Raw genomic sequence first — 23,093 nt, 5'->3', positions numbered from 1 at the left:
CTTTTGGTTCTTGTATTGAAGAACATATTGATTAAATCCTCATTTTTGCAAATCACCCGCGTCTGCTGAGTCTGCTTGCCTACCACCTTCCTGGACGTTTGAGCTACACTGTCCCACAATTGCCACTTTGCACATTGAATCGGCACTTGAAAATATCATTTCCATTTGAACAGTCAAAAAAAGCTTGCCAATATGAAATGCATGTAATAGGCCTCCGTTCACCATGTTATTCCAAATAATACAAACTGAATTTTTACGAGTTGAATTGCCATTTGAAAAATGCATAACATCTTTTTTATTATGAGCAACGCTTCACGAATTTAGCGCCAGGGGCCATGCTAATCTTCTCTGTGTCGTTCCAATTTTAGTATATGTGCTGCTAAAGCTAGCACAGACTTCAAATGTTACCCAAGTCTGCGTCGTTCCAATTTTAGTATATGTGTTGCTGAAACAAGCACAGACTTCAATGTTACCCAAGTGACTGAACGAGGAAGTGACGTCCTAACTGAAGACCCGCCTGACGAGTCACTGACAGATTGCATTCGCATTTGAATTTTGATGCGAAAAGAACGTGGTGACAAGTAAACGATAACGCATTCGACTGGGTACGCCGTTTCGCTGCCACATTGAATTGCCATTTGACAAATGCCTTCCCATTGAAATTGCGGATTGCATTGTGTGACAAAGTGGGTGAGAACACGCGCTACTCACCACTTGTCACGTCAGGGCCATGAGGTGTGGTGAGTCTGATTGACCAGTTATGTACTTTATTCTACTTGTTTTATGTGGTAAGAGTATTTGGTTACAGTTCATATCAAGCACAGACACCAATTGGGGTAGTACAGATACCTTATATTTATGTTGCAGGATCCGGACTGAGCAAATGTTTGTTTCATTTCTGCATACTCATGTTTCTTTGTTTAGATCCGCCATTCAGGACTCTGGTTCGGGAGGGGGCCGCCCAGTACTTCCTGATTTTATGGTTGAGGTGATGTCATGGATGACATCACTGGTTGAACCAAGTGGTGGTGGTGGGGGTTGTTTGTATTAATGTTTATTTTGGGCTATGTAATGTGTGGTAGATTTGGGGGGGGGGGGGGGGCTGTTTACCTTGCGGTTACAGCCTGTAGAAGGATATATGGGCTGGTGAAGTAGGCTTGGGACCAGATTTAACGTCACTTCCAGCATAGGATGGGTGAGATCACCCTCATCTTGGTTTGGGGCGGTCTGAAGAGGGCTAGGTGTAGGGGAACCACCATATAAAGACATTTCTTTTGGTTCTTGTATTGAAGAACATATTGATTAAATCCTCATTTTTGCAAATCACCCGCGTCTGCTGAGTCTGCTTGCCTACCACCTTCCTGGACGTTTGAGCTACACTGTCCCACAATTGCCACTTTGCACATTGAATCGGCACTTGAAAATATCATTTCCATTTGAACAGTCAAAAAAAGCTTGCCAATATGAAATGCATGTAATAGGCCTCCGTTCACCATGTTATTCCAAATAATACAAACTGAATTTTTACGAGTTGAATTGCCATTTGAAAAATGCATAACATCTTTTTTATTATGAGGAACGCTTCACGAATTTAGCGCCAGGGGCCATGCTAATCTTCTCTGTGTCGTTCCAATTTTAGTATATGTGCTGCTAAAGCTAGCACAGACTTCAAATGTTACCCAAGTCTGCGTCGTTCCAATTTTAGTATATGTGTTGCTGAAACAAGCACAGACTTCAATGTTACCCAAGTGACTGAACGAGGAAGTGACGTCCTAACTGAAGACCCGCCTGACGAGTCACTGACAGATTGCATTCGCATTTGAATTTTGATGCGAAAAGAACGTGGTGACAAGTAAACGATAACGCATTCGACTGGGTACGCCGTTTCGCTGCCACATTGAATTGCCATTTGACAAATGCCTTCCCATTGAAATTGCGGATTGCATTGTGTGACAAAGTGGGTGAGAACACGCGCTACTCACCACTTGTCACGTCAGGGCCATGAGGTGTGGTGAGTCTGATTGACCAGTTATGTACTTTATTCTACTTGTTTTATGTGGTAAGAGTATTTGGTTACAGTTCATATCAAGCACAGACACCAATTGGGGTAGTACAGATACCTTATATTTATGTTGCAGGATCCGGACTGAGCAAATGTTTGTTTCATTTCTGCATACTCATGTTTCTTTGTTTAGATCCGCCATTCAGGACTCTGGTTCGGGAGGGGGCCGCCCAGTACTTCCTGATTTTATGGTTGAGGTGATGTCATGGATGACATCACTGGTTGAACCAAGTGGTGGTGGTGGGGGTTGTTTGTATTAATGTTTATTTTGGGCTATGTAATGTGTGGTAGATTTGGGGGGGGGGGGGGGGGCTGTTTACCTTGCGGTTACAGCCTGTAGAAGGATATATGGGCTGGTGAAGTAGGCTTGGGACCAGATTTAACGTCACTTCCAGCATAGGATGGGTGAGATCACCCTCATCTTGGTTTGGGGCGGTCTGAAGAGGGCTAGGTGTAGGGGAACCACCATATAAAGACATTTCTTTTGGTTCTTGTATTGAAGAACATATTGATTAAATCCTCATTTTTGCAAATCACCCGCGTCTGCTGAGTCTGCTTGCCTACCACCTTCCTGGACGTTTGAGCTACACTGTCCCACAATTGCCACTTTGCACATTGAATCGGCACTTGAAAATATCATTTCCATTTGAACAGTCAAAAAAAGCTTGCCAATATGAAATGCATGTAATAGGCCTCCGTTCACCATGTTATTCCAAATAATACAAACTGAATTTTTACGAGTTGAATTGCCATTTGAAAAATGCATAACATCTTTTTTATTATGAGGAACGCTTCACGAATTTAGCGCCAGGGGCCATGCTAATCTTCTCTGTGTCGTTCCAATTTTAGTATATGTGCTGCTAAAGCTAGCACAGACTTCAAATGTTACCCAAGTCTGCGTCGTTCCAATTTTAGTATATGTGTTGCTGAAACAAGCACAGACTTCAATGTTACCCAAGTGACTGAACGAGGAAGTGACGTCCTAACTGAAGACCCGCCTGACGAGTCACTGACAGATTGCATTCGCATTTGAATTTTGATGCGAAAAGAACGTGGTGACAAGTAAACGATAACGCATTCGACTGGGTACGCCGTTTCGCTGCCACATTGAATTGCCATTTGACAAATGCCTTCCCATTGAAATTGCGGATTGCATTGTGTGACAAAGTGGGTGAGAACACGCGCTACTCACCACTTGTCACGTCAGGGCCATGAGGTGTGGTGAGTCTGATTGACCAGTTATGTACTTTATTCTACTTGTTTTATGTGGTAAGAGTATTTGGTTACAGTTCATATCAAGCACAGACACCAATTGGGGTAGTACAGATACCTTATATTTATGTTGCAGGATCCGGACTGAGCAAATGTTTGTTTCATTTCTGCATACTCATGTTTCTTTGTTTAGATCCGCCATTCAGGACTCTGGTTCGGGAGGGGGCCGCCCAGTACTTCCTGATTTTATGGTTGAGGTGATGTCATGGATGACATCACTGGTTGAACCAAGTGGTGGTGGTGGGGGTTGTTTGTATTAATGTTTATTTTGGGCTATGTAATGTGTGGTAGATTTGGGGGGGGGGGGGGGGGGGGCTGTTTACCTTGCGGTTACAGCCTGTAGAAGGATATATGGGCTGGTGAAGTAGGCTTGGGACCAGATTTAACGTCACTTCCAGCATAGGATGGGTGAGATCACCCTCATCTTGGTTTGGGGCGGTCTGAAGAGGGCTAGGTGTAGGGGAACCACCATATAAAGACATTTCTTTTGGTTCTTGTATTGAAGAACATATTGATTAAATCCTCATTTTTGCAAATCACCCGCGTCTGCTGAGTCTGCTTGCCTACCACCTTCCTGGACGTTTGAGCTACACTGTCCCACAATTGCCACTTTGCACATTGAATCGGCACTTGAAAATATCATTTCCATTTGAACAGTCAAAAAAAGCTTGCCAATATGAAATGCATGTAATAGGCCTCCGTTCACCATGTTATTCCAAATAATACAAACTGAATTTTTACGAGTTGAATTGCCATTTGAAAAATGCATAACATCTTTTTTATTATGAGGAACGCTTCACGAATTTAGCGCCAGGGGCCATGCTAATCTTCTCTGTGTCGTTCCAATTTTAGTATATGTGCTGCTAAAGCTAGCACAGACTTCAAATGTTACCCAAGTCTGCGTCGTTCCAATTTTAGTATATGTGTTGCTGAAACAAGCACAGACTTCAATGTTACCCAAGTGACTGAACGAGGAAGTGACGTCCTAACTGAAGACCCGCCTGACGAGTCACTGACAGATTGCATTCGCATTTGAATTTTGATGCGAAAAGAACGTGGTGACAAGTAAACGATAACGCATTCGACTGGGTACGCCGTTTCGCTGCCACATTGAATTGCCATTTGACAAATGCCTTCCCATTGAAATTGCGGATTGCATTGTGTGACAAAGTGGGTGAGAACACGCGCTACTCACCACTTGTCACGTCAGGGCCATGAGGTGTGGTGAGTCTGATTGACCAGTTATGTACTTTATTCTACTTGTTTTATGTGGTAAGAGTATTTGGTTACAGTTCATATCAAGCACAGACACCAATTGGGGTAGTACAGATACCTTATATTTATGTTGCAGGATCCGGACTGAGCAAATGTTTGTTTCATTTCTGCATACTCATGTTTCTTTGTTTAGATCCGCCATTCAGGACTCTGGTTCGGGAGGGGGCCGCCCAGTACTTCCTGATTTTATGGTTGAGGTGATGTCATGGATGACATCACTGGTTGAACCAAGTGGTGGTGGTGGGGGTTGTTTGTATTAATGTTTATTTTGGGCTATGTAATGTGTGGTAGATTTGGGGGGGGGGGGGGGGGGGGCTGTTTACCTTGCGGTTACAGCCTGTAGAAGGATATATGGGCTGGTGAAGTAGGCTTGGGACCAGATTTAACGTCACTTCCAGCATAGGATGGGTGAGATCACCCTCATCTTGGTTTGGGGCGGTCTGAAGAGGGCTAGGTGTAGGGGAACCACCATATAAAGACATTTCTTTTGGTTCTTGTATTGAAGAACATATTGATTAAATCCTCATTTTTGCAAATCACCCGCGTCTGCTGAGTCTGCTTGCCTACCACCTTCCTGGACGTTTGAGCTACACTGTCCCACAATTGCCACTTTGCACATTGAATCGGCACTTGAAAATATCATTTCCATTTGAACAGTCAAAAAAAGCTTGCCAATATGAAATGCATGTAATAGGCCTCCGTTCACCATGTTATTCCAAATAATACAAACTGAATTTTTACGAGTTGAATTGCCATTTGAAAAATGCATAACATCTTTTTTATTATGAGGAACGCTTCACGAATTTAGCGCCAGGGGCCATGCTAATCTTCTCTGTGTCGTTCCAATTTTAGTATATGTGCTGCTAAAGCTAGCACAGACTTCAAATGTTACCCAAGTCTGCGTCGTTCCAATTTTAGTATATGTGTTGCTGAAACAAGCACAGACTTCAATGTTACCCAAGTGACTGAACGAGGAAGTGACGTCCTAACTGAAGACCCGCCTGACGAGTCACTGACAGATTGCATTCGCATTTGAATTTTGATGCGAAAAGAACGTGGTGACAAGTAAACGATAACGCATTCGACTGGGTACGCCGTTTCGCTGCCACATTGAATTGCCATTTGACAAATGCCTTCCCATTGAAATTGCGGATTGCATTGTGTGACAAAGTGGGTGAGAACACGCGCTACTCACCACTTGTCACGTCAGGGCCATGAGGTGTGGTGAGTCTGATTGACCAGTTATGTACTTTATTCTACTTGTTTTATGTGGTAAGAGTATTTGGTTACAGTTCATATCAAGCACAGACACCAATTGGGGTAGTACAGATACCTTATATTTATGTTGCAGGATCCGGACTGAGCAAATGTTTGTTTCATTTCTGCATACTCATGTTTCTTTGTTTAGATCCGCCATTCAGGACTCTGGTTCGGGAGGGGGCCGCCCAGTACTTCCTGATTTTATGGTTGAGGTGATGTCATGGATGACATCACTGGTTGAACCAAGTGGTGGTGGTGGGGGTTGTTTGTATTAATGTTTATTTTGGGCTATGTAATGTGTGGTAGATTTGGGGGGGGGGGCTGTTTACCTTGCGGTTACAGCCTGTAGAAGGATATATGGGCTGGTGAAGTAGGCTTGGGACCAGATTTAACGTCACTTCCAGCATAGGATGGGTGAGATCACCCTCATCTTGGTTTGGGGCGGTCTGAAGAGGGCTAGGTGTAGGGGAACCACCATATAAAGACATTTCTTTTGGTTCTTGTATTGAAGAACATATTGATTAAATCCTCATTTTTGCAAATCACCCGCGTCTGCTGAGTCTGCTTGCCTACCACCTTCCTGGACGTTTGAGCTACACTGTCCCACAATTGCCACTTTGCACATTGAATCGGCACTTGAAAATATCATTTCCATTTGAACAGTCAAAAAAAGCTTGCCAATATGAAATGCATGTAATAGGCCTCCGTTCACCATGTTATTCCAAATAATACAAACTGAATTTTTACGAGTTGAATTGCCATTTGAAAAATGCATAACATCTTTTTTATTATGAGGAACGCTTCACGAATTTAGCGCCAGGGGCCATGCTAATCTTCTCTGTGTCGTTCCAATTTTAGTATATGTGCTGCTAAAGCTAGCACAGACTTCAAATGTTACCCAAGTCTGCGTCGTTCCAATTTTAGTATATGTGTTGCTGAAACAAGCACAGACTTCAATGTTACCCAAGTGACTGAACGAGGAAGTGACGTCCTAACTGAAGACCCGCCTGACGAGTCACTGACAGATTGCATTCGCATTTGAATTTTGATGCGAAAAGAACGTGGTGACAAGTAAACGATAACGCATTCGACTGGGTACGCCGTTTCGCTGCCACATTGAATTGCCATTTGACAAATGCCTTCCCATTGAAATTGCGGATTGCATTGTGTGACAAAGTGGGTGAGAACACGCGCTACTCACCACTTGTCACGTCAGGGCCATGAGGTGTGGTGAGTCTGATTGACCAGTTATGTACTTTATTCTACTTGTTTTATGTGGTAAGAGTATTTGGTTACAGTTCATATCAAGCACAGACACCAATTGGGGTAGTACAGATACCTTATATTTATGTTGCAGGATCCGGACTGAGCAAATGTTTGTTTCATTTCTGCATACTCATGTTTCTTTGTTTAGATCCGCCATTCAGGACTCTGGTTCGGGAGGGGGCCGCCCAGTACTTCCTGATTTTATGGTTGAGGTGATGTCATGGATGACATCACTGGTTGAACCAAGTGGTGGTGGTGGGGGTTGTTTGTATTAATGTTTATTTTGGGCTATGTAATGTGTGGTAGATTTGGGGGGGGGGGCTGTTTACCTTGCGGTTACAGCCTGTAGAAGGATATATGGGCTGGTGAAGTAGGCTTGGGACCAGATTTAACGTCACTTCCAGCATAGGATGGGTGAGATCACCCTCATCTTGGTTTGGGGCGGTCTGAAGAGGGCTAGGTGTAGGGGAACCACCATATAAAGACATTTCTTTTGGTTCTTGTATTGAAGAACATATTGATTAAATCCTCATTTTTGCAAATCACCCGCGTCTGCTGAGTCTGCTTGCCTACCACCTTCCTGGACGTTTGAGCTACACTGTCCCACAATTGCCACTTTGCACATTGAATCGGCACTTGAAAATATCATTTCCATTTGAACAGTCAAAAAAAGCTTGCCAATATGAAATGCATGTAATAGGCCTCCGTTCACCATGTTATTCCAAATAATACAAACTGAATTTTTACGAGTTGAATTGCCATTTGAAAAATGCATAACATCTTTTTTATTATGAGGAACGCTTCTCGAATTTAGCGCCATGCTAATCTTCTCTGTGTCGTTCCAATTTTAGTATATGTGCTGCTAAAGCTAGCACAGACTTCAAATGTTACCCAAGTCTGCGTCGTTCCAATTTTAGTATATGTGTTGCTGAAACAAGCACAGACTTCAATGTTACCCAAGTGACTGAACGAGGAAGTGACGTCCTAACTGAAGACCCGCCTGACGAGTGAATTTGGGGTGAGGGGACAGAGGGCAGCATGGGGGTGGGGGAGGACAAAGCTCCGCCTGTTCTCTGCTGTGTAGTGGGGGAGGGGAACTGTGACAAAAGAATGCGGAAGAGAATCCTTTTGTTCCGAAGCACCAATGGGTGTTAGGAAAAGGTTTTGAGATCTAGAATGACCAATCCTGTTGGAGAACATTAAACCAGCGACATACTGCTTCCCTTTTCCGACTGGTCCATGTTGACGGTAGCAAGCTCATAATATTTGACCGCCTACAACTCAAGACAATATAAAACTCAGTTTAAGATTGTCGTTGTTCTGGGAAAGTCATTTCTTAGTTTCAGATAGTTATCTGATGTCTGTTGAAAGGCTAATTTGGGAGTATAGTTGCGTAGTTGCTGAGACTTTCCTGTGATGTTTTGACCAGGTCTAGGGCTATATTTAGAGCTTCACCAGGGTGACAGTTTGTGCTTGCTTCGGCAGCACATATACTAAAATTGGAACGATACAGAGAAGATTAGCATGGCCCCTGCGCAAGGATGACACGCAAATTCGTGAAGCGTTCCTCATTTTGCCCCCTTGTGCCTCTCTAGGACCTCAAAATATGATTAAAAACATGAAAAAATATTGAATGTACTATACTTTTGAAGTGAAATGGGGAATTAGCGCCATCTAGTGGTGGTTAACGGCATTGTAAACATATGCAGTTCCTAAAAGATCCATTAGATGTCCTCCAGGGACCATAATTGCTTTCAGTGCAAATCAGAAAACTGATAAGTATGCAAATCGTGAATAATTTGTTCATGTTAATCTAATTTAATAAAATACCTGCAAGCATCAAAGAGGTGGCCAAGCAAGTCAAATGTCAAAGAAAACATTTTAGACATCCTCAGCCGAGGGTTACAAGTACATGCAGAAGATTGCATAAAAACAAGGTCAGTCTTAAACTCTTCAATCATTCAGTTGGGTTGTTGAGGGAGGTGTGAGGGGACAGAGGGCAGCATGTTGTCTGTATGTTGTGGAATGGGAGAGGAAAAAGCTCCGCCTGTTCTCTGCTGTGTAGTGGGGGAGGTGGGGGAGGGGAACTGTGACGAAAGAATGCGTAAGAGAATCCTTTTGTTTCGAAGCACCAATCATGGTTAGAAAAAGGTCTTGTGATCTAGAAAGACCAATCATGTTGAAGAATATTAAACCAGCGCCATACTGCTTCCCTTTGCCGACTGGTCCATGTTGACAGTAGTGAACTCATAATATTTGACCGCCTACAACTGAAGACAAGAAAATAAACAGTTTAAGATTGTCGTTGTTCTGTGTCAAGTCATTTGTTAGTTTCAGATAGTTATCTGATGTCTGTTGAAAGGCTAATTTGGGAGTATAGTTGCGTAGTTGCTGAGACTTTCCTGTGATGTTTTGACCAGGTCTAGGGCTATATTTAGAGCTTCACCAGGGTGACAGTTTGTGCTTGCTTCGGCAGCACATATACTAAAATTGGAACGATACAGAGAAGATTAGCATGGCCCCTGCGCAAGGATGACACGCAAATTCGTGAAGCGTTCCTCATTTTGCCCCCTTGTGCCTCTCTAGGACTTCAAAATATGATTAAAATCCACTAGCTGTCCTCCAGGGAGCATAATTGCTTCCCGTGCAAATCCGAAACAAACAAGTATGTAAATCGTGAATAATTTGTTCATGATAATCTCATTTACAAAAAATAACTGCAAGCAGCAATGATGTGGCCAAGCAGGTCAAATGTCAAAAACATTTTAGACATCCTCGAATAGGTGTTCTGCGTACATGCAGAATTATGTAGAAAATCAACCTCAGCCTTCTCAAACGCTACAGTCATTTAGTGAGGGGGGAGGAGATAGAGGACTGCTTGTTCTCTGCTGTGTAGTGGGGGAGGGGATCTGTGACAAATGAATGTGAAAGAGAATCCTTTGTTCCGAAGCACCAATCGAGGTTAGGAAAAGGTTTTGAGAACGACCAATCCTGTTGGAGAATATTAAACCAGCGCCATACTGCTTCCCTTTGCCGACTGGTCCATGTTGACGGTAGTGAGCTCATAATATTTGACCGCCTACAACTGAAGACAAGAAAAGAAACAGTTTAAGATTCTAGTTGTTCTGTGCCAAGTCATTTGTTAGTTTCAGATAGTTATCTGATGTTTGTTAAAAGGCTAATTTGGGAGTATAGATGTGTAGTTGCTGACACTTTCCTGTGATGTTTGGACCAGGTCTAGGGCTATCTTTAGAGCTTCACCAGAGTGATAGTTTGTGCTTGCTTCGGCAGCACATATACTAAAATTGGAACGATACAGAGAAGATTAGCATGGCCCCTGCGCAAGGATGACACGCAAATTCGTGAAGCGTTCCTCATTTTGGCTCCATGTGCCTCTCTAGGGCCTCAAAATGATTAAAAACATCAAAAAATATAGATTTTACTATACTTTAGAAGTTAAATGGGGAATTACCATAATGGGCCCCCCACTTGGGCCCCCCACTTGGGCCCCCCACTTGGGCCCCCCACTTGGGCCCCCCACTTGGGCCCCCCACTTGGGCCCCCCACTTGGGCCCCCCACTTGGGCCCCCCACTTGGGCCCCCCACTTGGGCCCCCCACTTGGGCCCCCCACTTGGGCCCCCCACTTGGGCCCCCCACTTGGGCCCCCCACTTGGGCCCCCCACTTGGGCCCCCCACTTGGGCCCCCCACTTGGGCCCCCCACTTGGGCCCCCCACTTGGGCCCCCCACTTGGGCCCCCCACTTGGGCCCCCCACTTGGGCCCCCCACTTGGGCCCCCCACTTGGGCCCCCCACTTGGGCCCCCCACTTGGGCCCCCCACTTGGGCCCCCCACTTGGGCCCCCCACTTGGGCCCCCCACTTGGGCCCCCCACTTGGGCCCCCCACTTGGGCCCCCCACTTGGGCCCCCCACTTGGGCCCCCCACTTGGGCCCCCCACTTGGGCCCCCCACTTGGGCCCCCCACTTGGGCCCCCCACTTGGGCCCCCCACTTGGGCCCCCCACTTGGGCCCCCCACTTGGGCCCCCCACTTGGGCCCCCCACTTGGGCCCCCCACTTGTACCTACTAGTACCTAGTATACACACTACCTACTAGTACACATTACCTACTAACTAGTAGTACCTACTAGTAAACACTAGTACACTAGTACACACTGCCTACTAGTAGTACCTACTAGTACCTACACACTACCTACTAGTAAACACTAGTACACTAGTACACACTGCCTACTAGTAGTACCTACTAGTACCTACACACTACCTACTAGTACACATTACCTACTAACTAGTAGTACCTACTAGTAAACACTAGTACACTAGTACACACTGCCTACTAGTAGTACCTACTAGTACCTAGTACACACACTACCTACTAACTAGTAGTACCTACTAGTAAACACTAGTACACATTATCTACTAACTAGTAGTACCTACTAGTAAACACTACCTACTAGATCACACTACGTACTAGTACACACTACCTACTAGATACTAGTCCTTAGTAGTACTTAGTAGTGTTGTCAGTTGCAAACTCATTTTAACAGCGTAATTTTTTTTTAGCGCAAGATTAACGATCTTTTTGGCCTAGCAAACTTTGTCGTTTTTTTCACATGCTGTTGCAACAACTGGCGACGTTAGAAAAACTACACCACCACACTGGATCTAGTTATACAAAACAACAGGCACGCCGCAAACACTTTGGGCTTGCGAGACGGCTAAAGAGTAGTAGGCTAACGTTACGTTTTGAGTGAATGGCAAACGCGAGACGCCGAAATGGATGCCAATAACATTCTGAATGGAAAGTTTACTTTTAAAAAGTTGCCAAATTGTTCCATTGATAAGACCAAAGTGATCTGTGTGTTTTGTCATTTGAACTGAGCCATCATCGCAGCACATCCAAGCAACACTGAATTAACAGACAAAACAAGACAAAACAGGACACAGCAACTTGCCGAGGCTACCATTATCAGCGCCATCTTGGAATTTATAACCTCAAACATGATCGTCCATCTCAGCACAACTGTCTGGCTGAAACTGTGAAACCTATGGTCCCTCAATGCTAATATATAAAAGCTTCCACAGGATTTCTACAGAGGCTGCTCCTCCAATAAGTTGTTATTCTCTTCATGGCGCTGAATCCTCGTTCACGTGCAGCTGTTGACATAGGGACCAACAGGATGAGTTCAACTACCATCAGTAGATTGGGAAAGTTCTCCAGTCTGTCCAAGCAGTGCTGTTGGGCCTGGGGCAGATCTGGAAAGACAACACAAGTTCAAGTTGTTCAATAATAGATAATAACCATACATGCAAACTGTGTAGCTGGTGAAACTATGAGACCAGGCAAGTCCATTTGGAAACAATAGTGTTCTCCATGTGAGCAAACACGACAGGATAGTCCTTGAGAAGCGTTGTAAGAGCTCTTTCCACATATGGGAGCCACCTCGGTCCTCCCAGGTTTGTCAGCTTCCACACCTTCTTCTGGAGGACTTCACTGAGTGCTTTAAGCTCCCTCCAAGCTTTTGGCGAGTAATGATAAAGCTTATATACAAGCCTCGGAGGAGCTCAGACACCTGAATGAAAAGGAAAATTAGTATATAGTACATTGATTATTTGGAAATTAGTTCACGCACATAATTACCTTCTTCATCCTATCATCCCTATTTATGGCATCCATGGCTGCAAGTTACAGTCTGTGGCCCAGGCACTGGATGTTTGTGAGGTACCTCTTCTCGGAGGAGAGGAGAGTGGAGTCCCTCCCCCCTCCCCCCATGTTTCCCAACCATCACTGGGGCTCCATCTGAACCCAGGCCAACCAGCTTCTCCTTCCAGTCTGGGAGGCCAACTTTCTGAAAAACTGTTAGAATGTCAACATTAAATAATCTATATTTTTAAATCACACCAAACATATCGTTATGAAACCATCCAATATCCTCAAATCACAATTTACCTGCATTCAAAGCTTCACAGTGACCAACTGCTGTCGCATGGTGCAGCTCCTCTACAGCAAGAAAATATTCTTAGGCCTCTCTTCCTTAACCTTTCAATGCGTGAGTTCTAAATATTTCTGACGGCACCCACAGCGCAAGTTATTTTTCTGAAACGGTAGCTAGATAGCTTTAGTTAGCTTTCGGGCTAAGTTAGCTAGCATAATACTTGTGGCAATACTACTACCATGCTAGTGTTACTTGTTAGCCTTCTCATTAGTGTTTTTTTTTTGCCATACTGAAGCATTTGCCGCATAGTTTTTGTAACCCTAACTATCAGAAAATATTCAGTTGGAATGTTGAAAATCGCATCTGTGCGACGCTACTCCTTAATGGGTTAAACATGCGAACGTAAAACTCCCTCCAGGTCAGGGACACGTACTTGTATCAGTGGCGGCATCTGCCAGCAAACTTATTAATTTTGCTTTTCTCAGATCCTCCAAAAAGGTCTCCCATAGGTCTTGGAAGATGACCATAGTAAACCTATAATACAAACGGAATCATTCTTCGGTCAAAATTCATTTAGCCTTAATCAGCCACCTCCGTTATTAAATCGCTAAATATTAAATTTCTAGAATGGTAAATCCGAAGGTTAAGTCCTTCATAAAATATGATTTCTGTCTGGCAGGTATTGTTGACAAGGTATTGGCGATCAAAGTCCCATTTTTTTAAATAAAAAGCTAACTTCAGAATACAGAGAATGTTGACTAACATCCATCCATCATCTGCTGCTTTTCCGGGGGTCGGGTCGCGGGGGCAGCAACCTAAGCAGGGAGGCCCAGACTTCCCTCTCCCCGGCCACTTCCACCAGCTCTTCCTGGGGGACCCCGAGGCATTCCCAGGCCAGCTGAGAGACATAGTCCCTCCAGCGTGTTCTGGGTCTTCCCCGGGTCCTCTTCCCAGTGGGACGTGCCCAGAACACCTCACCAGGGAGGCGTCCAGGAGGCATCCTTATCAGATGCCCGAGCCACCTCAAGTGGCTCCTCTCGACGCGGAGGAGCAGCAGTTCTACTCTGAGCCCCTCCCGGATGACTGAGCTTCTCACCTTATCTCTAAGGGAGAGCCCGGACACACTGCGGGGAAAACTCATTTCGGCCGCTTGTATTTGCGATCTCGTTCTTTCGGTCACTACCCACAGTTCGTGACCATAGGTGAGGGTAGGAACGTAGATCGACTGGTAAATAGAGAGCTTCGCCTTTCAACTCAGCTCCTTCACCACGACGGACCGATGCAGAACCCGCATCACTGCGGACGCTGCACCGATCCGCCTGTCGATCTCGCGCTCCATCCTTCCCTCACTCGTGAACAAGACCCCAAGATACTTGAACTCCTCCGTTTGGGACAAGATCTCCTCCCCGACCCGGAGATTGCACTGCACCCTTTTCCGGTCGATAACCATGGCCTCAGATTTGGAGGTGCTGATTCCCATCCCAGTCGCTTCGCATTCGGTTGTGAACCGCTCCAGTGAGAGCTGAAGGTCATGGCCCGATGAAGCCATCAAGACCACATCATCTGCAAAAAGCAGCGACTTGATCCTGAGGTCACCAAACCGGACCCCCTCAACGCCTTGACTGCGCCTAGAAATTCTGTCCATATAAGTTATTAACAGAATCGGTGACAAAGGGCAGCCCTGGCGGAGTCCAACCCTCACCGGGACCAAGTTCAAATTACTACCGGCAATGCAGACCAAACTCTGGCACCGGTCGTACAGGGACCGAACAGCCCCGATCAGGGAATCTTGTACCCTGTACTCCCGGAGCACCCCCCACATGAGCCCCCTAGGGACACGGTAGAACTCCTTTTCCAAATCCACAAAACATGTGTAGACTGGTTGGGCGAACTCCCCATGCACCCTCCAGGACCCTGCCGAGGGTGTAGAGCTGGTCCACAGTTCCACGGCCAGGACGAAAACCACATTGCTCCTCCTGAATCAGAGGTTCGACAATCCGACGAACCCTCTCCAGGACCCCTGAATAGACTTTCCCAGGGAGGCTGAAGAGTGTGATCTCCCTTAAGTTGGAGCACACCCTCCGGTCCCCCTTTTTAACCCTTGTGCTGCCTTTGGGTCACATGACCCAAAGGCTCATAACGAACCATCGTTGTGCTTACCCAATTTTACCCAATACAAAAACAAATACAAATAATTTTCTTTTAACCTTTGCAATGTGGGGGGTCTGAGACAGCCCGACGGTTAAAAGAAAAGGCTTCACTTTGTTTTTGTATGCGGTAAAGTTGTCACAATACGACGGTGGGTCACAATGACTGATGGGTCAGAATGACCCGAAGAGAACACAAGGGTTAAAGAGGGGAACCACCACCCCCGCGGAGGAGCAGCAGTTCTACTCTGAGCCCCTCCCGGATGACTGAGCTTCTCACCTTATCTCTAAGGGAGAGCCCGGACACACTGCGGGGAAAACTCATTTCGGCCGCTTGTATTTGCGATCTCGTTCTTTCGGTCACTACCCACAGTTCGTGACCATAGGTGAGGGTAGGAACGTAGATCGACTGGTAAATAGAGAGCTTCGCCTTTCAACTCAGCTCCTTCACCACGACGGACCGATGCAGAACCCGCATCACTGCGGACGCTGCACCGATCCGCCTGTCGATCTCGCGCTCCATCCTTCCCTCACTCGTGAACAAGACCCCAAGATACTTGAACTCCTCCGTTTGGGACAAGATCTCCTCCCCGACCCGGAGATTGCACTGCACCCTTTTCCGGTCGATAACCATGGCCTCAGATTTGGAGGTGCTGATTCCCATCCCAGTCGCTTCGCATTCGGTTGTGAACCGCTCCAGTGAGAGCTGAAGGTCATGGCCCGATGAAGCCATCAAGACCACATCATCTGCAAAAAGCAGCGACTTGATCCTGAGGTCACCAAACCGGACCCCCTCAACGCCTTGACTGCGCCTAGAAATTCTGTCCATATAAGTTATTAACAGAATCGGTGACAAAGGGCAGCCCTGGCGGAGTCCAACCCTCACCGGGACCAAGTTCAAATTACTACCGGCAATGCAGACCAAACTCTGGCACCGGTCGTACAGGGACCGAACAGCCCCGATCAGGGAATCTTGTACCCTGTACTCCCGGAGCACCCCCCACATGAGCCCCCTAGGGACACGGTAGAACTCCTTTTCCAAATCCACAAAACATGTGTAGACTGGTTGGGCGAACTCCCCATGCACCCTCCAGGACCCTGCCGAGGGTGTAGAGCTGGTCCACAGTTCCACGGCCAGGACGAAAACCACATTGCTCCTCCTGAATCAGAGGTTCGACAATCCGACGAACCCTCTCCAGGACCCCTGAATAGACTTTCCCAGGGAGGCTGAAGAGTGTGATCTCCCTTAAGTTGGAGCACACCCTCCGGTCCCCCTTTTTAACCCTTGTGCTGCCTTTGGGTCACATGACCCAAAGGCTCATAACGAACCATCGTTGTGCTTACCCAATTTTACCCAATACAAAAACAAATACAAATAATTTTCTTTTAACCTTTGCAATGTGGGGGGTCTGAGACAGCCCGACGGTTAAAAGAAAAGGCTTCACTTTGTTTTTGTATGCGGTAAAGTTGTCACAATACGACGGTGGGTCACAATGACTGATGGGTCAGAATGACCCGAAGAGAACACAAGGGTTAAAGAGGGGAACCACCACCCCCGCGGAGGAGCAGCAGTTCTACTCTGAGCCCCTCCCGGATGACTGAGCTTCTCACCTTATCTCTAAGGGAGAGCCCGGACACACTGCGGGGAAAACTCATTTCGGCCGCTTGTATTTGCGATCTCGTTCTTTCGGTCACTACCCACAGTTCGTGACCATAGGTGAGGGTAGGAACGTAGATCGACTGGTAAATAGAGAGCTTCGCCTTTCAACTCAGCTCCTTCACCACGACGGACCGATGCAGAACCCGCATCACTGCGGACGCTGCACCGATCCGCCTGTCGATCTCGCGCTCCATCCTTCCCTCACTCGTGAACAAGACCCCAAGATACTTGAACTCCTCCGTTTGGGACAAGATCTCCTCCCCGACCCGGAGATTGCACTGCACCCTTTTCCGGTCGATAACCATGGCCTCAGATTTGGAGGTGCTGATTCCCATCCCAGTCGCTTCGCATTCGGTTGTGAACCGCTCCAGTGAGAGCTGAAGGTCATGGCCCGATGAAGCCATCAAGACCACATCATCTGCAAAAAGCAGCGACTTGATCCTGAGGTCACCAAACCGGACCCCCTCAACGCCTTGACTGCGCCTAGAAATTCTGTCCATATAAGTTATTAACAGAATCGTGACAAAGGGCAGCCCTGGCGGAGTCCAACCCTCACCGGGACCAAGTTCAAATTACTACCGGCAATGCAGACCAAACTCTGGCACCGGTCGTACAGGGACCGAACAGCCCCGATCAGGGAATCTTCCAGGATCATTAGGACACGCAAACCCCTCCACCGCGGTAAGGTGGTGACTCAGGGAGGGGATTGACTAACATAACATGTAGAATTGTAATTTTCTAGATGTTATATTGACTAACATAGCTAAATTAGCTAAATGTTTTTAACCATTATATGCCCATCCTAAAAAATAATCAATAGAAGTAGCTAGCTACTTACCTGCGACACGCCACATCAGTATGATACTGAGTACCCATGTCGACACCATTCTTCTGCTGCAGTTCAATAGCCTGGGGGAACGAGGCGAAGGGCTGGTCTTTCTAAATTATGTGATATGCTGTTGTTATAAGTCGTCCAATAACACGATGGGCATCTGCATTTAAGTTCCTGACCAGCATGGTCAAAAGCCCGTTAGATGGATTGTCAACCACCCGCTTAGCTGTCACGCAAACCAGGTGCTGTCTGCTATTACAGGGTTCTTGCAGGTTTCAGTAAGTCCAATTTAAGACATTTTTAAGACATTTTAAGACCATAAAGATTGAAATTTAAGACCTACATGACACATTACCCCAAAAAATACTCAAATCAAAGAAATTCTGAAAAAAAAATTATTTCAATGAATTCAGTCATTGAAAAAACAAATTTTATTTACAGATAAAGCAGATAAAACTAACATAGCTAAATTAGCTAAATGTTTTTAACCATTATATGCCCATCCTAAAAAATAATCAATAGAAGTAGCTAGCTACTTACCTGCGACACGCCACATCAGTATGATACTGAGTACCCAAGTCGACACCATTCTTCTGCTGCAGTTCAATAGCCCGGGGGAACGAGGCGAAGGGCTGGTCCTGCTACAGATATTTACAGATTAGTAACCGAATTGAATATTTTTTGGGCAAAGTTTGCAGCGAGCCTCGTACCTGCCCTCACGGGCAGGTATTGCATTTATCAGGGGATTTGTAGTTTTATCACCGCGTACATACCAACACCAATATCCCCCAGAAAGAACTACAACACACCGAATCAACGTTGTGAGGGCAGCGTTCTGCTTGTATTATGTGTAGCAAACACTCGCTTTATAGGCTACGACTCAATACTTTTTTGCTACTTTGTAATAACTTTCTGCGGCCAGCGTTTCTGGAAATGAATGAAGGTAAAACCTTTTTTAGACCTGACTCAATGAAATTCAAGACCTCAGATGAAAATCTGGCCGTTTTTAAGACGTTTTAAGGCCTTAAATTTCAAGTTCCCAATTTTAGACTTAAGACTTTTAAAGACCCCGCGGGAACCCTGTATTAACATGGCTGGTCAGGGAATGCTTTCGAAAAATGTCAGTGCCTGTGTAAAAAGATCCACTTTTGTCTGCTTTAGACGGGAACATACGACAGACAACACAGTGCATCTAGTTACATCAAAATCAACCCAGGTTTTCCACTGTGGTAAAAAAAAGTTGCTTCCGTTTGAGCTCGTAGCTCTCCTTTGCTGCCATCTTCACTTGTCTCGCGCCAGTTGTTAAAATTTTTATTGAGATTAGAGAATTACAATTTGACAACCACTCACTACTCAACTCTTGATTGGCCAACGGTGCGCCCCACGAGCTGCAAAGTTATTTATGCATTTAGCAGATAGCAAAACACATCAGCACCGGAACATTTTCAGTTGAAGATCTCACAGATAATCGCGGGCAGCGAAGGAACAGTGTGCCATGCAGACGATGTCCTGGTCTATGGAAAAGACAGAAGAACATGACAAAAGACTGAGTGAAATACTACAGAAGTTCGAAAAGGCTGGTCTCACACTTAATGAAAAATGTGAGTTTGCAGTTGAGAAAGTGAAATTCCTGGGACATAAGTCAGTGCACAGGGGATCGAAGCTGATCAAGGCAATTGCAAACATGCCCGAACCAAAGAACGTGGAAGTGAGACGCTTCATGGGCATGGTGAATCATGTCGGGAAGTTTTCACCTCGTCTGCCGACACTCACAAAACCCCTACGAGATCTCCTGAGACATGACAGCACCTGGACATGGGACAGACAACAAAAGAAGGCCTTTGAGGAGGTCAAAAAGGAGCTAGGATCTCCTGCTGTCTTGGCTCAGTATAGCGCACAAAGAAGACCATCGTCTCAGTCCTCCTTCAGCGACAAAGAGAGGATGAATGGAGACCGGTTGTGTATATCTCCAGGTCTTTGACAGAAACAGAGACAAGATATGCACAAATTGAAAAAGAAGCACTTGCTGTTACTTGGCCTTGTGAACGACTGAGCACATACCTACTTGGATTGGAATTTACTGTAAGAACAGACCACAAACTGTTGATCTCACTGTTAGGCACAAGATCACTCGATGACCTACCCCCAAGAATCCTCAGGTTCAGAATGAGGTTACCGAGGTTCAAATACAAATCATACATGTGCCAGGCAAACAGCTTGTTACAGCTGATGCACTGTCAAGAGCTCCGTTAGGGCCAGATGCCACAGTGACAGATCAAACCCTAGAGAGGGAATGCAGTGTTTACGTCGATCACATCATACAACACCTTCCAGCAACCAAAACAAAACTGGAACAAATACAAGAGACACAGAACTCTGATAGAGTACGCAAACAGTTGAGAGGCTACACAGAAAAGGGATGGCCCTCACATAGGACAAATATGCCGGAACACATTTTACCCTATTGGCCTGAGAGAGCAGACATCCACATTGCTGAGGGGCTTCTACTTAAAAGAGAGGCTATTGATTCCAAACCAGATGCGTGGGGGAATGCCAGAGAAGCTTCACCGCAGACACCAGAGTATGAGCAAGTGCATTGGCAAGGGCACAAGAATCCATCTGGTAGCCTGGGATCACAAAAGAGATCAGAGAGCTTGTAGAGAGATGTGAAATCTGCTGTCAACAATCACCAGTCAGGACGGAGCCCTTACTGCCTACACCCCTACCTGCACGTCCATGGGAAAAAGTGGCAGCTGATATCTTCCAGTGGAAGGGAGGTCACTACATCCTTCTCGTGGATTATTACTCAAGATACATTGAGATAGCAAACCTTCACCAACTACAGCTACGACGGTGGAAAGACTTAAGGTTATCTTTGCGGGATTTGGGGTTCCAGAGACTCTGGTTACAGATAACGGACCACAATTTGCATCATCTGAGTTTGCAAGCTTCTCAAAAGCATACGATTTCAAACATGTCCGAGTAGTCCGAGATATCCTCAGAGCAACGGTGAGGCAGAGAGAGCGGCGCACACAGTGAAACAATTACTGAGCATGAGCGAAGACCCACAGAAAGCACTCCTGGCCTATAGAGCAACACCGTTGGCACATGGGATATCACCAGCTCAACTACTGATGGGGAGGAGGATAAGGTCAATGGTTCCTGCTGTCCCACAGTTGGCCCAAAATGGCCAAATCTACAGACATTCATAAGGAAAGATCAAAACCTGAAAGAGAAACAAAGGAAAATATATAATGCAAGACACAGAGCAAAAGATCTACCACACTTGGAACCAGGACAAAGAGAATGGATCAGAACAGCTCAAGCCAAGGGAACGGTTCAAAGGACATCATCAACACCCATGTCCTACAATGAAGAGACCGATCATGGCACCCTGAGAAGAAAGAGCACAGTTGACTGTACTCCCTGACTCGACCCAGACAGACCCTGGGTGTTACGGAAGACAACTCTTGTGAGACTGTAACAAGGTTTGGTAGGATTTCCAGACATCCAGATAGACTGGACTTGTCAATAATAAAGTAGCAGGGTGAAAGAGCTGCTTTCAAGAAATGGGGCAGAATAAGCCAGGGATGGGGAATCTTTTTTCTGGCAAGGGCCATTTGGATATTTATAACATCATTCGGGGGCCGTACAGAATTATCAACTTAAAAATTAGCCTGCTATATTTGGTAAAACATTTAATTAACTCACCCCTAATATGATGTCTGGAACTGCTTCTTTGGTTAGGTTTGAGATGTTAGCTGGCAGGGCCGGATGCAGCCTGCTTTGACTGGGGGTGCAGTGAACATTTCTGGGGGGGTATCATGATTACGAAAAGGGATCGTATTATTTTTTATATTGCTACCATTTTTGAGACTGCTTATCGATCCGAGTGTTAATCAGGCGCGGAGCCAGACGTTGTAAACAATCGGGGCTTGGCCCAAACCAACAGCGTATTCTGGGTTTGATTTGATGCTAGAAAGGGAATTCCACACTTAGTGCAAGCATGCTAAAAAATTGGTACGCGCGCCTCCACGGTCCTCCTGCACAAATTAAAATAGTGCTGCTGCCTGGCCGCGACCAACGAATAACGCACTTAATATTATGGTGTGTGCAGTGCCACTGGACGGGCCGGACCAAATGATTGCCGGACGTTCCCCACCCCTGCCCAAAGCAGACTCATAGGGCCAGGTAGTCTACCCTGGCCTTGAAGTTTAGAAATGAAAACATTAAGAAATGGAAAATGTTCAAAGAAAACAGATTAGAGTTGTTTAAATACATGTTATCAGGTTAAATGAAAATAGATTCAATATGTAAAGAAAGGGGGATGTAGTGGAATGGTGTTACACTTACTCACCAGCTAGGGGCATGTGTGAGCTCAGGGTTAAAATGGCGAACTAACAAAGTAAACGTGTTCATGCTTCCAAGTACAAAGTCTGCTGTCTGAGTGTTTCTTAAAGTTGGTACACAACTTCTACAGTAATGGGGGTGCTAGCTTGTCCGTGGCTAGCTTCCTAAACAACTATGGAATTCTACGTTTGAGGTTTTTGGTGGAATTGCTTAAATAGCGATACTACATCTGTGTTGTGTTGTCTCAAATATACACACAATAGACAGACACCAGTGTAATTGATGGTAGCTACAGTACCCATACCTATTGTGTATATCAGGGGTGTCCAAACTACGGCCCACGGGCCAACTGCGGCCCAAGGTCCATTGGCTTGCAGCAAATTATAAAAATATAATGGAATATGGCCCACGCATGAAACTAACACTTGACTGAGTTGTAATTCTTAGTTTCACCACTAGTGGAGCCACCGTCCAGGACCGTATTTGTTGAAGACTCATCAATGTTGCAAGAGATGACCAAAAATGGTGGAATCAAAGAAACGCAAGATAGAAAGTGAGTGCAGAAAATATCAGACATGGTGGGAAAATGAATATTTCTTTATAGAAGTGAAGTCTGTCTGTTTGATTTGTAATGATACTGTTGCAGTGATGAAAAAGTACAATTAGAACCCGCGGGTAGAGTTTGGCTGTGGCGAGTAAAGCAGTGGGAGGGGAGAGAAAGAGTTTAGACATTTAGTTGGGTCAGTCATAGAGGGTGAGTGGGTAGGAAAGGTAGGTTCAGGGAACCGACTGATAATGGCCGGGTTTCCCAGATTCGTTAAGAAGCTCTTAACGCTAAGAACTTCTTAGGAGCGTTCTAAGAACGCTCTAGAACGCTCTTAGAATGCTCCGAAGAAGCTCTTGGCGTTAAGAGCTTCTTAACGAATCTGGGAAACCCGGCCAATGTCTGTGACTTTGTTCTCAAAGAAGGAGGAGAAGTCGTCTGCTGTCAGGGTGGAGGGGTGGGGGAGGTGGGTTAA

General features: G+C 45.7%; 4 non-coding genes and 6 pseudogenes across 4 annotated transcripts; 3 read left to right on the top strand and 7 right to left on the bottom strand.

Moving 5' to 3' along the window:
• Positions 1-296: 296 nt before the first annotated feature.
• Positions 297-392, bottom strand: LOC134008036 (U6 spliceosomal RNA; annotated as a pseudogene).
• Positions 393-1,567: 1,175 nt separating this feature from the next.
• LOC134008021 (U6 spliceosomal RNA) lies at positions 1,568-1,663 on the bottom strand (annotated as a pseudogene).
• A 1,176-nt stretch (positions 1,664-2,839) lies between these two features.
• Positions 2,840-2,935, bottom strand: LOC134008020 (U6 spliceosomal RNA; annotated as a pseudogene).
• Positions 2,936-4,114: 1,179 nt separating this feature from the next.
• Positions 4,115-4,210, bottom strand: LOC134008019 (U6 spliceosomal RNA; annotated as a pseudogene).
• Positions 4,211-5,389: 1,179 nt separating this feature from the next.
• On the bottom strand, positions 5,390-5,485 carry LOC134008018 (U6 spliceosomal RNA; annotated as a pseudogene).
• Positions 5,486-6,655: 1,170 nt separating this feature from the next.
• On the bottom strand, positions 6,656-6,751 carry LOC134008017 (U6 spliceosomal RNA; annotated as a pseudogene).
• Positions 6,752-7,900: 1,149 nt separating this feature from the next.
• On the bottom strand, positions 7,901-8,010 carry LOC134007984 (U6 spliceosomal RNA). The gene has a single exon (XR_009928095.1). It is a non-coding gene; the product is annotated as a U6 spliceosomal RNA (small nuclear RNA).
• A 594-nt stretch (positions 8,011-8,604) lies between these two features.
• Positions 8,605-8,711, top strand: LOC134008015 (U6 spliceosomal RNA). Its single transcript, XR_009928123.1, has one exon. It is a non-coding gene; the product is annotated as a U6 spliceosomal RNA (small nuclear RNA).
• Positions 8,712-9,595: 884 nt separating this feature from the next.
• On the top strand, positions 9,596-9,702 carry LOC134008014 (U6 spliceosomal RNA). The gene has a single exon (XR_009928122.1). It is a non-coding gene; the product is annotated as a U6 spliceosomal RNA (small nuclear RNA).
• A 708-nt stretch (positions 9,703-10,410) lies between these two features.
• LOC134008013 (U6 spliceosomal RNA) lies at positions 10,411-10,517 on the top strand. Its single transcript, XR_009928121.1, has one exon. It is a non-coding gene; the product is annotated as a U6 spliceosomal RNA (small nuclear RNA).
• The last annotated feature ends 12,576 nt before the right edge of the window (positions 10,518-23,093 follow it).

Source organism: Osmerus eperlanus, chromosome 21 (assembly GCF_963692335.1).
Source record: "Osmerus eperlanus chromosome 21, fOsmEpe2.1, whole genome shotgun sequence".
NCBI classification, from domain to species: Eukaryota; Metazoa; Chordata; class Actinopteri; order Osmeriformes; family Osmeridae; genus Osmerus; species Osmerus eperlanus.
This window is presented reverse-complemented; position numbering and strand designations above follow the sequence as displayed.